The 14368-nt window shown below is 47.6% G+C and overlaps 2 long non-coding RNA genes across 2 annotated transcripts; one reads left to right on the forward strand and one right to left on the reverse strand.

The window, feature by feature from the left end:
* Positions 1-1368: 1368 nt before the first annotated feature.
* Positions 1369-8688, forward strand: LOC140641825 (uncharacterized). The gene is made up of 3 exons (XR_012038420.1): positions 1369-2014; positions 2775-2826; positions 3092-8688. It is a non-coding gene; the product is annotated as an uncharacterized lncRNA (long non-coding RNA).
* A 1961-nt stretch (positions 8689-10649) lies between these two features.
* On the reverse strand, positions 10650-12993 carry LOC140640994 (uncharacterized). The gene is made up of 3 exons (XR_012037566.1): positions 12873-12993; positions 11600-12384; positions 10650-10929 (listed from the first exon to the last, which is right to left on the reverse strand). It is a non-coding gene; the product is annotated as an uncharacterized lncRNA (long non-coding RNA).
* Positions 12994-14368: the final 1375 nt, after the last annotated feature.

A 14368-nucleotide genomic window follows, 5' to 3' on the forward strand; every position in this document is an offset into this window, starting at 1 on the left:
ATGCCTTCTGCTTGCTTGCTTGCTTTTTTTTTGAAAAGTTCCTCTGTACACAAAAGTTCTTAGAAAAGTTGTAAACTCGTAAAAGCAGACGATGAGCCGAGGCGCGTAAGTAGGTCCGTGGCCGAGCTGCGCTGCGCTCCCTCCGACTCAGCGGCGTCCTCCACCGCTGCTGTCGCTGTCGCTGTCGCGGTCGCGGTCGCGGTCGCGGGGGCCGCGGCGGTCGCCGTGGGCGCGGGGGCCGCGGCCGGGCTGGCGGGCGGGCGGCGCCGCCAGGTGAGACTGGCCGCGGTGGCGCGGGGCTGCGGACGGGGCGGCGGCGCGGCGCGCGGAGTCCGGGGGGCCGAGCGGGGCGCGCGCGGCCATGGGCGCTGGCCGCGGGCGGTGGGTGGTGGGTGGGTGGGGGGCCGGAGGGGCGGGGAGGGGCGCTTGGCGGCTCCCGGGGCCGCCGCCGCCCGCCGCCGCCTCTGCTCCCCGCGCGCCCGCAGCCGCGCTCGCTCTCTCGGGCCGGGGAACTGCCGGCGGCCGCCGCGCGCTCCTTACTTAACTTCTCGGCTCCCGCCCTACCCCGCCTCCTCCCCGCGGTGCGCCGCGGCCCGCCGCCAGGCCCCGCCCCTCCCTTTCTTCTCCCCTCCCTCCGCGGCCCCCCCGCGCGTTGCCATGGCAGCTAAATAAACAAACTCGGCGCACGTGGGGGCGGGGGAGAGGGAGGGGCGCGGGCGGGGCCGGGCCGAGCCGTGACGCCAGCCCGGCAGCTGGCGGGCAGGAGCCGCGCTGACGCCGGCGGCGGCGGCGGCGGCGGCGGCGGCTGCCCGGGCGCGGGGCGCGGGGCGCGAGGCGCGGGGCGCGGGGCGCGGGGCGCGGGCTGCCGGGGAGCTGTGCGTCGCCGCGGCCCGCTCTGCGGGGCCGAAGCCCGTGGCCGAGGGGCCCGCCGGGGGCGGAGGGGTCGGTGCGGCCTCCGCGCCCCGCCCCCACCCCCGCTCCGGCCGCGCTCGCCGCGCAGTCTGCGCGCTGGAGAGAAGCGCGATTATCCGCGTGACTCACGCGGCCGTCCGTCCCTCCCCTGCGCGCGCAGCGGCCCTGCCGGGCCCCGGGCCTGGACCCGCGGGGCTCGCCGTGGCCGCCCGGCGCTGCGGCGGCAGTGGGAGCCGGAGGGAGGCCGCCCGGGGCGGGACGCGGGGTTGCGGGCGCGCGGGCTCCAGGCCGATGCGCCGCGGCGGACGCCTTCCAGCCCGCGGAGCTCAAGCGCTCTACGCCTCGCACCCTCTTTCCGCTCTACGGATGGGGACACTGAGTCATAAAGGGGGGCAGCGGCGAGCTAAAGGTCTGCGGGGCGCGCGCTCCGTGGCGCGGGTCCGAGGGCCGAGCGCCCGCCCCCCCCCCCCCCCAGGGGCGCTTCGCTGGAGAGCGGCCACGTGCCAGGACGTGGAGCCGCGCGGCGGGACCCCGCTTCCCGAAAGGGGCCCGACGGGCTCGGGCGGCCGTTCCCGCCCGCCGGGAAGAGAAGAGGAAACGGGAGCCTTAGCTCACTCGGGCCTGCAGCCTTGCCTCCCCACCCCCACGCTCCCCTAAGTTCGTGATCAGTAATTTTCCAGTCGGGAAATGTTTTCGCCCTCGTCTCTGCAAGCAGTGCCTTTCTTTTCCTCCTCCTCCTCCTCCTCCTTCATCTCCCAAACGTGAGCGTGGTGCTCGGTGTCGCCTCCCCAACGGAGGCTTGCGAGGTGCTGGGTTTGCACCGGAGGCTCGCGGAGCCGGGCCTCACCCGCCCTGCGCGGGGCCTCCTCACCGCGGGCCCAGGGCTGCCTCCTGCTTGAAGTCGTTGTCACCTGTTTGTTGGAGTGCCCCCGATTCTGCTACCTGTTAGGTTTCCCCAGAATATGTATTATCCCTGATTTTTCCGCTTCTTGCCGGCCACGGAAGCATTCTTGGAATGCATCTCATCCCGAGTGAATCCGCTCGGCCCTCTCTCTGCCAACGACAGGAATCCCTCTAGGTCCCGAGAGTTGGAGACTTGGATGTGAGTGAAGACGACTTGCATCCTTTGGCCAAGGCCTGCAGCTGGGGGTGGAGTGGGGGGTGGGGAATACTTTGGCAGGGAAAGGCCGACCCTCCCCTGGCCTGGAGGGTTCGACCTCACCCCATAGGAGCAGGCTAGTTACTCTAAAAACATTGCCCTTTTCAAGTGGAGGAAGCAAGAAAGGAAGACACCTGCTACCCCCCCCCACACACACACACACTCCTTTCATTTGTGATGGCAAAAATTTCTTGGGATCCCAGAACTCGAGGATTGCATGGAAAACTTACACACTTTTCCATGGAGGCCTAGGTTCCTAAACCCCAGTGAACTTGGATGAGCCCTTGACTAGCAGCCATTACCCTGGGCATGTAAACATGGAAATCAGGACTTGGAGTTTCTAACTTAACTAGCCAGTGCATGAAGGGGTTTTTTTCTGCTTTGCTCTGCTTTATCTAAAGCAGTAATAACCCTTCCCCTCCAACAAAAGTAACCACCACAATAAAAAAAAAAAAAAACAATATTACACAGATGAATTGGAAAGACACTATTATTATGTCACATAATCAAGACAAGGTTCTGAAATTCAATTAGAAAGATGTAGTTTCCAAACAGCCTTCAGGAGGAGTAAAGCCAGTGTCTCTTTGTGGAGGGCAACTACCTGGTTATTTCTCTGATTGCATCAAAAAGTGAAATCTCTATATTTGCCCTGGATTTCTAAAAGTGTAAGGAATTTCAAATTCACAGATCATCTCCTTTCAAGGCAGGTGCCTGGTGTGACAACAGGGTTATGACCCTCCCTCTTTTCAGAACAGGTAGGTCCAGAAGAGTTAAATCCCTGCCCTGTATAATTTATAAACATGAGGCTGAGTAAACCTTTGATGACTAAATTGCACTCTAAAATAATAATAATAGAAGACACCCTTTAAAGAAGAATTACATACTTACTGGTGACTTTATTTCAGCAAACTGATATTACAAGTTTTGTGGTATGGATGTTAATTATTAATGTCCTTGTAGTTATAAAATAGATTTTTGTTTTTAAAGATTTTTTTTTTTTTCCAACACAAACTACATCAGGTGGGAGAAGATGACAGAAGCCGTCAGTTACTGACCGGAGTGGAGACTTGGAGGAGTGTGATTGATTGAAAAGTCTCAACATGCTTCAAATGAAGGACTCTGCATCCAGGATGCACCAGATCTGGGCAAATAACAGCTCCCCAGGGAGCCTGGCTGCACCCTGGCCTGGGTTGTCTGCAGAACTGCCTCAAGATTCAGGAAAAGCTGGGGTGGTTTGTTTTTTTTAATGTTTTTTGTTGTTGTTTTATTTTGCTTTGTTTTTGTTTTGTTTTTCAGAAGGTGGCAAAGCTTTTCTCAGCCTCCACTTTTATTCCTTGGAAACTCCATCCTTTTTCACCTCGGTCATGTGTGAAAGGTTAAAAAAGTGGGCTTAAGCACTAAATTGCCTGGGTTTGTTTTCTGGCTCTGCTGATTTTAGGTGGCCAGGTTATTTGGCCTCACTTTGCTTGTTTCTTCTGTAAAATGGGGATAGTCACGGTACCTACTTCTTAAATTGATGAGATCATAAGTGAGATTATCAGGTAAAGTATTTAACGCAGCCCCTGATGCTCCCTGCATGATAGGATTACTGTCACCAGTATTCTCCAGGGTACTATAAACTTCATAAGGAAGGGAGCTATTGGCTTGCCCACCGCCGCATCTCCCAGTCCTTATACAGTGCCTGCCTGGTACATAGGGATGCTCTGTGTTTGTTGAATGAATGAATACTGTACTTCAGCAGGAAGTTGGTCTTTCAGCCCTCCATTGGAGGCTCATGAATCCCCTTTTTTTGTCAAGAGCTTCAGTCCACCCAGTCGTATCCTAATTTTTCCTAGGTTGTTTGATCACTTCCCCAGCCTCCCAAACTAGAAACCTAGATTCTCCTTAACTCCTCCCTCATTTTCTTTTTATTTTTTTTTTAAGATTTTGTTTATTTGATAGAGAGAAATTGGGGCTCCCTCCTAAGCAGGGAGCATGATGTGGGACTCGATCCCAGGACTCTGGGGTCATGACCTGAGCCGAAGGCAGATGCTTAGCCAACTGAGCCACTCAGGTACCCTCCTCCCTCATTTTCTTTGCCCTGGGCATTTAGGCATCCCCAGAGCTCAACCATTTCCATTCCTAAATGACTCCGCTACCTTTGACAAAATTGGGCTGCCTTGGTTCAAGCTCTCCTCGTTTGTGGCTTTTAATTCTTGCGGTGGCTTCCAAACTGTTGTCTTCCTCCTCCTGTTTCTCCACCACCTCCCCCAAAGTCCCACTGGAATTTCCCTGCTAGATCTAGTCCATTTTTATCACAAATCACTCCTTAGCCTCCTGTACCACACTCTTCCTACCATGGCCCTCGACAAACTTTGCAGAATCATCTCCAGGGACTGACCCCACCCTCCCTAAACTTTAACTGGATGTTCTCTCAAGTCTGAATACACGATGTGTTTTCTTCATTGGCTCTTTTTCTATCTGAAATGCCTTTTTTCCCCTTGGGGGCTCTCCTCATCCTCAAACTCCTGAGCCCCTTTTATTATCCCTTGGGCTACCAGTCCCCAACTGGGTTAGTCCTCTTCCCTCTGAGCTCCAGTAAAGCTGGGTGGTGACTCTGCTTTGCCATTTATTTACCCAGCGGATTCCATGATCTGGTTACTTGTTCGTGGCTCCTGTTCCACTGTGGCATCTTTAGGACAAATGCCCAGTGAGTATGCATTTTAGAAGGAAAGAAGCAAAGCTGCCCTGGTGAAATGATTCATCTGGAAGCCTTGTTCTTCCCTATCTTGTCAGTAAGGTTTTTCTCTGGTTCAGAGTTCACTGGCTTGGTTCTCTGTTTTCCAGACCCTCTCTTCCCTTCACCCACTTCTTTTCTTTCTTTGAAAAGTGCTAGGAAGCAGACAGAAAATAAAGTCCCTCATAACTCTGCCCTCACAAAACAGACAAACAGTGAGAGAACAGCCCCGGCCAAGGCATTGTAATAAAACAAACTAGAAAACACAAACAAAAATAACCAAAAGCCAAACCAAAACCAAATGGAGAGAGAGTCAACTCTTTTCTGTAGCCAAATCCATTGCCTTTCAAAACCCAAACATTGGGTATTGAAGTTTTTAGAGCAGAAAATGAGTCACAGACATTTAAAAATCAATTCTCAGAAATTTAAAAATCTTTCTCAGGAACTTTTAGGTTTGATCACTTAAGTGACATTTTGAGCTCCCAAATTTTAAGTTCTACCTTCTTTAAGCTGTTTAAAAAGAAGTTCTAAACTTAATGGGATTATCTTAAAGCTGTTTGAACTGGCAACAGTTAGCTAAATTCAGGTTTTCAGAGTCTTTGTCTTATTCTGAGACGCTAAGAAGATACAAAAACCCCTCTCTTTAGGCTGTTTAAGTACAGCGTAGTATCTTTTAAAAGTAGGATACATGGTGGTAATATTTCTTTTAAAAGATTAGGGTCTGACGTTTACCAGCTTTGTCGAGCATGATTGTTTTTATAAGCACCAAAGAATCTTCTGATACTATATGCATCTGAAAATAAAAATAGCATCTAAGAGTAAAAGAACTAGCAAACAAGGCAAATCAACAGAAAAAAACCCATGGCTAGAGTTTTCTTCTTGACTTGGTTCACCAAATTCCCCTGGCTCGTTAAACTCTTTCCTGGGGAGAATGAGCAGGGGAAAGAACTAAGACATGTTCTCAGATTCCATTTTCTTAATTTAAAAGCCTTAGTCCCTTAGAGTCTTAGAGTAGGACAGCCGTAGGAAAACATGGATCCTTGGTTGGAGTCAGAATGGAGGTAAAAAAAAAAAAATTTGCATTATGGAAAGTCTAGGGATTTGGAGGTTCAAAAATGAATGCTTCACACCCTGAGAAATGCAAACAAGAAACAAACAATTCTGTATTTAATTTTCTTCTCCGTTTGTGGGCCGGACAAGAGGATAGGTTATTTTTGCCAATTTGACATTATGTACTTTGAGCCAAGGAAATGATTTTTAAAAAAATAATAATAACAATGCATTTGATTACCCTGTGCCTGCGGTTGACTCTTTTTCACAAACACTGTGTTTGTTAATCAATTTTAACGTACTGTCTGGTGTGGATAGTGCTAGCTAGGAGGATGGCCAGTGCCAGTGTTAAAAAAAGGAAAAAAAAAAAAGGCCAAAATTAATTTCTGGCAGCACTAAATATCTCATTGTGGTCAATGCATTTTTCAAAGTTGATAACTCAAATCTAGACACACGCTCGTCTATCAAGGGATGACCAGAAGCTTTTTTGAAAGAGGAAACCCAAGAAGAGTTACCTAACCTTAGAGGAATTCCCAGCATTTTAATAGAGATTCAAGAAGGTAATCTATTCAGACTGCATTCAGTCTATGTTGTCAGTTAACTGATGAATTTTTCTGGTTGCTACATTTACCCAACAAAGCTCTCAGAGCCAAGTGTTTATGGGAAACACTGAACTGTTGAATTTCAATGTTCTCTGTTTCATTCAGCAAACTTGGTTTTCCATTCAAATAGCAACTCCTTTGGGCTTCTTAAAGGACTGGCCAAGGTCTTTGGGCTATCTGGATGCAGTTTACAGTGTCACCATCTGAGTTGAATTCTCTGTGCCTTCTTGTTATAACTCAGTGAAAGGGGGTGTCTTGGCCGAATTCAAAGGGTTGTGGGAGAGGAAGGAAAGGGCTTGAACTGAAAGTAGTGAGTGTGGCTACTCTGGGGGAGATGGCTGGGGCTGCCACCCAGGCCCTCTTACTGCCTCCTACTAACTGCATGACCTTGAGTGAGTGATGTCACCCGGCTCCACTCTACTTTCCTGATCTGTGTCATGGGACTGTGAATATACCTGCCTCCCAAAGCTGAGGTTTTATTTGGTTATGAAAGGTACCATGAATGTTTGCTTCTCCCCTCTGGCAGTGAAACCTGACACAATTCTCCCCCTGATAAACTTGAAATGGGTTCTGCAGTCCCCACCACGGGGAAATGATACAGTGTCTGGATTTGAAAACCAAAAAGCCAGGGTGCCAGGCTGGCTCAGTCAGTGAAGCAAGAGATTCTTGACCTCAGGGGCCAGAGCTCAAGCCCCACCTTGGGCATAGAGATCACTTAAAAATAAGAAAGAAGACTAAAATACTTCTTCACGGAATCTTCTTCCCCCCCAAATGTCCCGGCATCCCTGCAGATGCAACCACTAAGGAACATCCTCAGCTGAAACTTCACAAAGATGCTGTTGTCAAGTGTGGCCCTGTATCAGTTTGTAATGGTGCACATCATGACTTGCAAAGGGCTTTTTGGGCTATGTCAAATCTAGAAAGACAGTGACAGTTGACCTTTCATATGCCAGGCAAGAGCTAGATTGGGCAGAGGGGGGGTTTCAAGGTCAAGTTCATAATTGAAGAATTACGTACCAGCTGATAATGTTGGCAAAATTCTAACACCGTCTTTCCTGGAAGAAAACTAGAAGGATCTGCTATGTTCTCCCTTCAGGATTCAGAGCTAAGTAGTGACTTTCAAATTAATAATTAACTTCACAACGATGAGACACTGTAGCCAGTACTAGGCTGAGGCCTATATATGCAGTAAGTCCTGTCCCCTTCACAGCACCCCTGTGAGGTTGGCTGATGCCCTTGGTACTCTAGTATGTAGGCTTCAAGCGGCGAGGACTCAGCCTGACTTACTCTATTTTCAGAATACGGTACAGTTATAAGACACATCATAGGTGTTCAGTACAAATGTGTTTAGTAACTGTACCTCATTTTGCAATTTTAGAAGTGGAGCGCAGAATGGTTAAGTGACTAGTCCAGGGTTATGCAGCAAGCTAAGTGAGACAGCGTTCTTAGAGCCCACGCAGGGAAGGAGGCCTGTGGCATCACTACTCTGTACGTAGCCTGCCCCTTAGTCATCTTTGTTCCTGTCCTCAGCTGTGTGGGGCTTCCCTGAATCCAGAGTTCTTACATCAAGTTCTCTGGAGAGTAAACGTCTAATCTTCTGCCCAGCTTGGAGTGAGAAAGCAGTTACCCAGCTGCATGGGGCTAGGGAGAAATCTTAGGGCCCGACTGCTTGGATAGATGGAAGGATGGATAGGTGGATGGGTGGATGAGTGGATTTCCCAATTGCTGCTAACATAGGCTTTCAAGCAATAATTATTTTTTTTTTTCCCAAACAGTAATTCTGTTTTCATTCCCATATGCACTTAACTTTCCGAGTAACTTGGTGTCTCCGCTTCTTGGGCTTTCCAAGGGTCCTGTACCTTGAAATCAGTCTGCTTTGTTTTCCACTTTCTGTGATCTAAATTTGTGGCCATTAGTCCACTTGCCTCCCAGTTCCCACCCTCTGTCCTGGTTGGTTTTGCTTTTTCGATTATTTTACTGTATTTTAAATGGGGTCTTGGAAGGAGCATCAGAAAACATGTTTAGTACACCATGCTCAAACAAAAATCCCTTACTCCTTTTATTATTTTACTTTTTTTTTGTTGTTGTTGTTTAACGGTAACTCTAGGCCGTATGTGGAGCTTGAACTCACGACCTCAAGATCAGGAGTTGCAGGCTCCACTGATTGACACAGCCAGATACCTCTTATTATTTTACTTTTTAAAGTTAGATTTATTTTTCTGATTTCAAAAATTAATGTTTGCTATTAAAAAAAATCTATGTGTATGTGTGTGTGTGTTTATTTAAAGGTTTTATTTATTTATTTGAGTGAGAGAAAGAATGGCAGGCAGGAGCAGGAGAAGGAGGAGCAGGCTCTCACCCTGCCAGCAGGGATCCTGATGCAGGGCCCGATCCCAGGACCTTGGGATCATGACCTGAAACAAAGGCTGATGCAAAACCGACTAAGTCACCCAGGCGCCCCTAAATGTGTTTCAAGTAAAAAAAAAAAAAAAAAAAAAATCCGCATCCTACCAATCCAGCTATGACTGTGATTAACAGTTTGGTGTATAAATTTTCAGAATTGTTATACATATATAAAGACTAAAATTTATTTTTCAATAAATTATGGGTTATCACTTGCACACAGCTTTGTAAATTCGCTTTTATTTTCACTTAATAGTATTACCATAGATATCCATGTTAATATATAAACATACTTTATACTTTTAAACACTCATACTTTTCCTAATATTGGTATCAATCCATCCCTTGTGACGGACATTTAGATTGTTTCCACTTTTTCACTATTACAAAATTCCTATGTGCACCCTTAGACATACTCACTCATTTCCTTAGGCTCAACTTATGGAAATTGTTTCATTAGGTTAACATCATCAGATATTATCAAGCTGTTCCTCAAAAAATGTACATTCCCATCAGCAGTTTATATTCCCATCTGCAAAGCATCAAGGTACTGTTTTCCTCACATGCTGAGTAGCACTGAGCGTTATGATCTCATTCCTTCCCTACTCCTTTTAAACGCTGGTATTGACGTATATCAGCTTTGGGGCTCGTCAGCCTCTTTTGGCAGTTGGCTTGGGCTTCCTTCGCACTCTGAGAGCGTAGAAACTGTACAGTGTTAGAGCGTCATCGTCGTCGGCTTCCACTTTGCACCCACAGAAACAGAAGCCTAGGGAGTGGAGGTGACTAGTCCATGCCACATGCCTGCAGAGCTGCAACCACCGAACGCTTGTCCTGACTCCTGGCCAAGTACAAGTGTTCCCTGCATCAAGCTGCTCCGACACGGGAACCCCACGAGCTGCCCTTCCTGGAGCCCCTTCCCTTCTGAAGCTGGGAGCATGCACCTCAGGAAGAAGGATGAGAAATAGCATTTTCAGGGCACCTTTTTAAAAAATTTTATTTAAATTCAACTTGCTAACATATAGTATAACACCCAGTGCTCATCCCATCAAGTGTCTCAGGGCACCTTCTAAGGGCTTCAACCTGCCCCAGGTACTTTGCGTGTGTTATGCCGGCAATAATCCGAGATAGGAATTATTAACTCCGTTACAAGGAGGAATTGGGAAGAACTGGAGATTCAGCTAATCAAATTAGTAATCTGCACCCAGTCCCAGGGGATTTGACTCTGGGGACCAGATGAGATTTGTTAACAGTGAACACTGTGGCAGCATGGGAGTTGGATTTAAAGGGAGGAAGAATGGTATCAGCAGGCCCAGGCGGCCCTGTGTGGGGAAGGGGGGTGCCTCCTGGGAAGCCTGAGGACTCTCTGATACCTCCTCCCCGCAGCAAATGCTGAATTCAGGCTAAGAGTGAAAACTGGCAGCTTCAGCTGCGACTCTCAAGGCGGCATCTCACTGTTTTGGGATCTTGTGTTGCTCAGGCCTGAGCACAAGTCCAGCACAATGCTTGCTGGCTTAGCCCCTGTTCTGGAAGGAGTGAACAGTCCAGCATGGCCAGTGTGTAAATGTCAAGTAAACACCAAATTCAAGTGCAATCTAACTATTGTGCTGGGACTGTTTGCTTTAGATATAATAGTCAGCAGGAAGGGAGAAGGGGAGAGAGGGAGGAAAATATATGTCATTTCATAAGGCAAATCATGAACGTGGGAGCCCTCCCTGGGCCGGCTGGAATGTCACCGAGACCAACGTCAAATAAATAAAGAGCCTGCACTCCATGTTGCAAAAATAAGCATGTCCATTTGCTTGAAAAAAAAAAAAAAACGTTCAGATGAGGGCACATTTTCCAGTCAATCACACTGCAGCAAAGTCATCCTGTTGAATTTGTGACTCACAGGCTCTCTGTGTCAATAGACAGAGCGTAAGCCCATCTTTATGACTTCACTGGGAGATGAAGCAGAAGTCGGGATGAGGCAGGGCCGGCTTTCAAGCAGGGCTCGAAGCTCTGACAATAAATAGCAAAGGAAAGTCTGACCACTCAGGGGCTGGGCAATTGCATTTGTTGTTCCCTTTTCTTTATTTCTCCCTTGTCTCCTAGAAAAGAACCAATTCAAAATTTTACTGACTTCATCCCTCCCTTCCTTGCCTCCACAGGGACGGAGGGCTACGGTTGACAGAGCCTTTCCTGCACTTGGTGTTCTGCACACAGTGCTAGCCCCTCTGCCCGCGTAGCAATTCTGTAGAGGAGTTGGCATTTGTGTGATTTTATGGGTGTGGGTACTGAGGCCAGTAGGGTTGGGCACCTTTGCAAGCTCCTGGCCATGGGTTCAACTACAGCTCTTTTCTGGCTTGGATTTCAGGTCCTGCGCACTTTTTTTTTTTTTTTTTAAGACAACCTCCCATTTTGCTGTTTTACCGTAAGCTAGACAGTAGCCTTGGCACTGGGGCGCCACAGATAAATAAAAAGTGGTTCCTGCCCTCAAAGAACTCAGGGGACCAGCCAAAATACTCTTTCTGGTATTCAAGATCGCTGGGACATGATCAGTTCAGGTTGCCTGAAACCAGTAGATATTTAGGGAAAGGTAGTACCAAGAGACTCACGGCTCGTATTCCAAGTTGGCACCATTTGCAGATGCCTCTAGAATGCCTGCGGGATAGGAAAACCATGGAGAGATAATAGACCATAGGTGAGCTAACCCAGTGCGCTTATAACAGCTGACCCGAAAGCAAGGCCGCAGCCAGTCAGCTCTGCTGTTTGGCCTACCGGCTGAGGCGGGCCAGAGGCCTGGTGTTCCGTCTTGTGTAGCCACGGAGCAGGGTACGTAGGGATGGGAGCCCAGGCCACGCAGCCGGAAGGCTTGACCTCTGGCCTGGGTTCGGCTGCCACACATGTGAGCCTGGGGCAGCCGTTCACTCAGTCTGCACCTTGGCCTCTTCCACCATAACCCGAAGGCCAGAAGGAGCAAGTCCCCCGTAGCCCAGAAGCATCGAGATTAACCTGCATGGTTGGATCTGCTCTTGACTTTGGATGGCCTCGGCCTTACATATTTGCAGTGCTGAGAAATGAAAAAAGCAAGGAACCTGCTAGTTCTCAAGACTGAAACATTTCATCTTCACTCTCCCGGCAGCTCTGCTGCAAAGTAACTTTGATCCTTTAAAACATCTGTTGTCTGGCCAGACCAAAGCAGTTCTTAGAGCGGCTTTGCCTTCATTTTCACATAACACCGATTGTTTTTTTTCTTCTCTTTTCTTTCTGGGGGGCCCAGTGTTCGCCCAGCTAAGCGCAGTTTTCAGTGTGTAGAATGGATTCCCTGGTTGCCTTCGTCCTCCTAAAGTTCCAGCCCTTAACGTTTTTCTTCCTGATGGCTGGGAAAATTCTTGAAAGCACACGGTCAATACTCTTTTGCTGGAATATACTTTTAAAAACTTTATTTTGGCTCCGTGTTGTTTGTCAAGCCCTCATAGAGCCCTGTGAGGAGACTACTCCGTTTACCATTTTGAATTTCTCCCCTTCTAGCTGGCAAGCATCATGTTTCCGCTGTAATCTGCCTGAAAAACAAACAGGAGAGTTTACACTGGTCTCTGTGTCAACCATCTGTCTACTCAATGATCTCTACAACAATGTAAGTGCTAGAAGTCCAATTGTGAGTGTGTGTGTTTGTGTGTGTGTGTGTGTGTGTGTGTGTGTGTGCAGGGAGAAAAATTCATTCACTCCTTCATACAGCTGATATTTAGGGACTGCCAGCTATGTGTCTGGCTCAGTGCTGGCCACTGGGAACTTTCATGGTGAACAAGATAGACGTGGCCCTACTCAGAGCGAGCTTACAGTATTGTCAGGAGAAATACATTAATTAAATGATCACAAAGGTAATAGCAAATTGTAGAAACTGCTGGGACGGAGGATGCACAGTGTAGCAAAGCTTATAAGAGGGGCAGCTGGTCTGGTTGGGGTGACTAAGGAGGGTAGATGAAAGTCATATTCTCTTTGTGAACTCTGATCCCTGATGAATGATTAAGACCCAGTATTTGTGCCTTACATTTCTGTAACTAGCATGGCCTCAATGGTATTCTTAAGAGTATTTCATTTTTTAAGTTATTTAATGCCTCAGGCTAGGGACTTAAGGCCCAGAGATGAACAGGACATCACCCAAGAGACACACCCCTGAAAGAAATTGTAGTGCAAGGTGGGAAGTGTCATAATAGCAAGTGGGATGCAAAAGGTTGCCTGGGAGCCCAGAAGAGAGAGGGATTGATTCTGTTTGAGATGTACCTGGCAGGGAGGATGCCCAACTCCTCAGAGTGGGGTTCAGGCAAAACAAAACATGGTGGTAGGACAGTTCAGAGTGTAGGTGGAATGTGTGAGATCCAGGGGCACCAAAGTAGAGTGTATAGGTGGGATTGGTGATCTCTGGAAAAGTCTTTTGGGGGAGAAAATTGAGGGGCCCAGTGTCGTGATTTCCCTTAAATCAAATGGTTATTCAAAATGCACATGTTAATGTTGTCCTTTACATGCTTTCAGTGATCCTAGAACAGTGTTAAATGTTTTGTCATAGATTTATCTTACCAGTCATGATATGATTAATATTTTCTTTAAACCCACTCATTTTTAAAACTTTCAAATATATTTCATGATACGTGTAATATCACAATTTGGATGTACTAGCTCAGTGTTTTATACCATATAATACAATAAATGCACAACAGTGAAAATAATCAGTGTTTCTCTGGGTGCCATTTAAAGTCTTCTTGAGTCCTGTGAGTGGTACTTATACTCTATTTTTATAAAAGCCATTCTGCTATAACTCTAGGGCAATTTAGAATGTTAAAAACTGAAGCTGACCTGTTTCTTCCATCACTTGTGTTACATTCAGCAACAGAGCAGAATCTTTTCTGTCTATCTAAACTGGTTTCTGTGACTAGCAGTTCAAGGCCATTTCGTTCGTCTGCTTTTGGGCTTGGATTCTCTCTCTTTTAAAATTTCATTTTCTCCCATTTATCTGGTTCTGAAGAGCACGCTCTGTCCATCCAATGACAGTCTACCCACATACCTCCGCTTGCGCTCCCCTGAGATGAAGCTTTTGGTGGTCAGTTGTTGCCTGTTTGAAATATAGAATGTATTTTTTGAAAACTCATAAGTGAAAAAAAAAAAAAGAAGAAGGAAGGAAGGAAAAAGTAAAATACTCTTAAGTAGGGAATTAGCCCTAATCAAGCATCTACTCTTTGAATCAATCCTCCGGAGAATCCTGAAACAGTAATAGTCAGTAGTAGTTAAAGCTTCATTTTACAGATGGGGAAGCTGGGGTTGAGATGGATCTGAGTAACAGCTGGCCTCAGGGCTATGCGGCCAGCTGGAGCCAGGCTTTGTATTCAGGACTGTCTAGAGATCCAGAGCCTGGGGGCTCTCTCTTTGGCTTCTAAATTCACTTGGATGAACTTTGTCCCTCATCCACTTAACAGACATTTGGTAAAGTCGGTTCTGTACAGAATGCCCTGCTCTATGAAGGCAGATTCAGAGAATATGAGTGACGTAGGC

This window comes from Canis lupus, chromosome 10 (genome assembly GCF_048164855.1).
Source record: "Canis lupus baileyi chromosome 10, mCanLup2.hap1, whole genome shotgun sequence".
NCBI classification, from domain to species: Eukaryota; Metazoa; Chordata; class Mammalia; order Carnivora; family Canidae; genus Canis; species Canis lupus.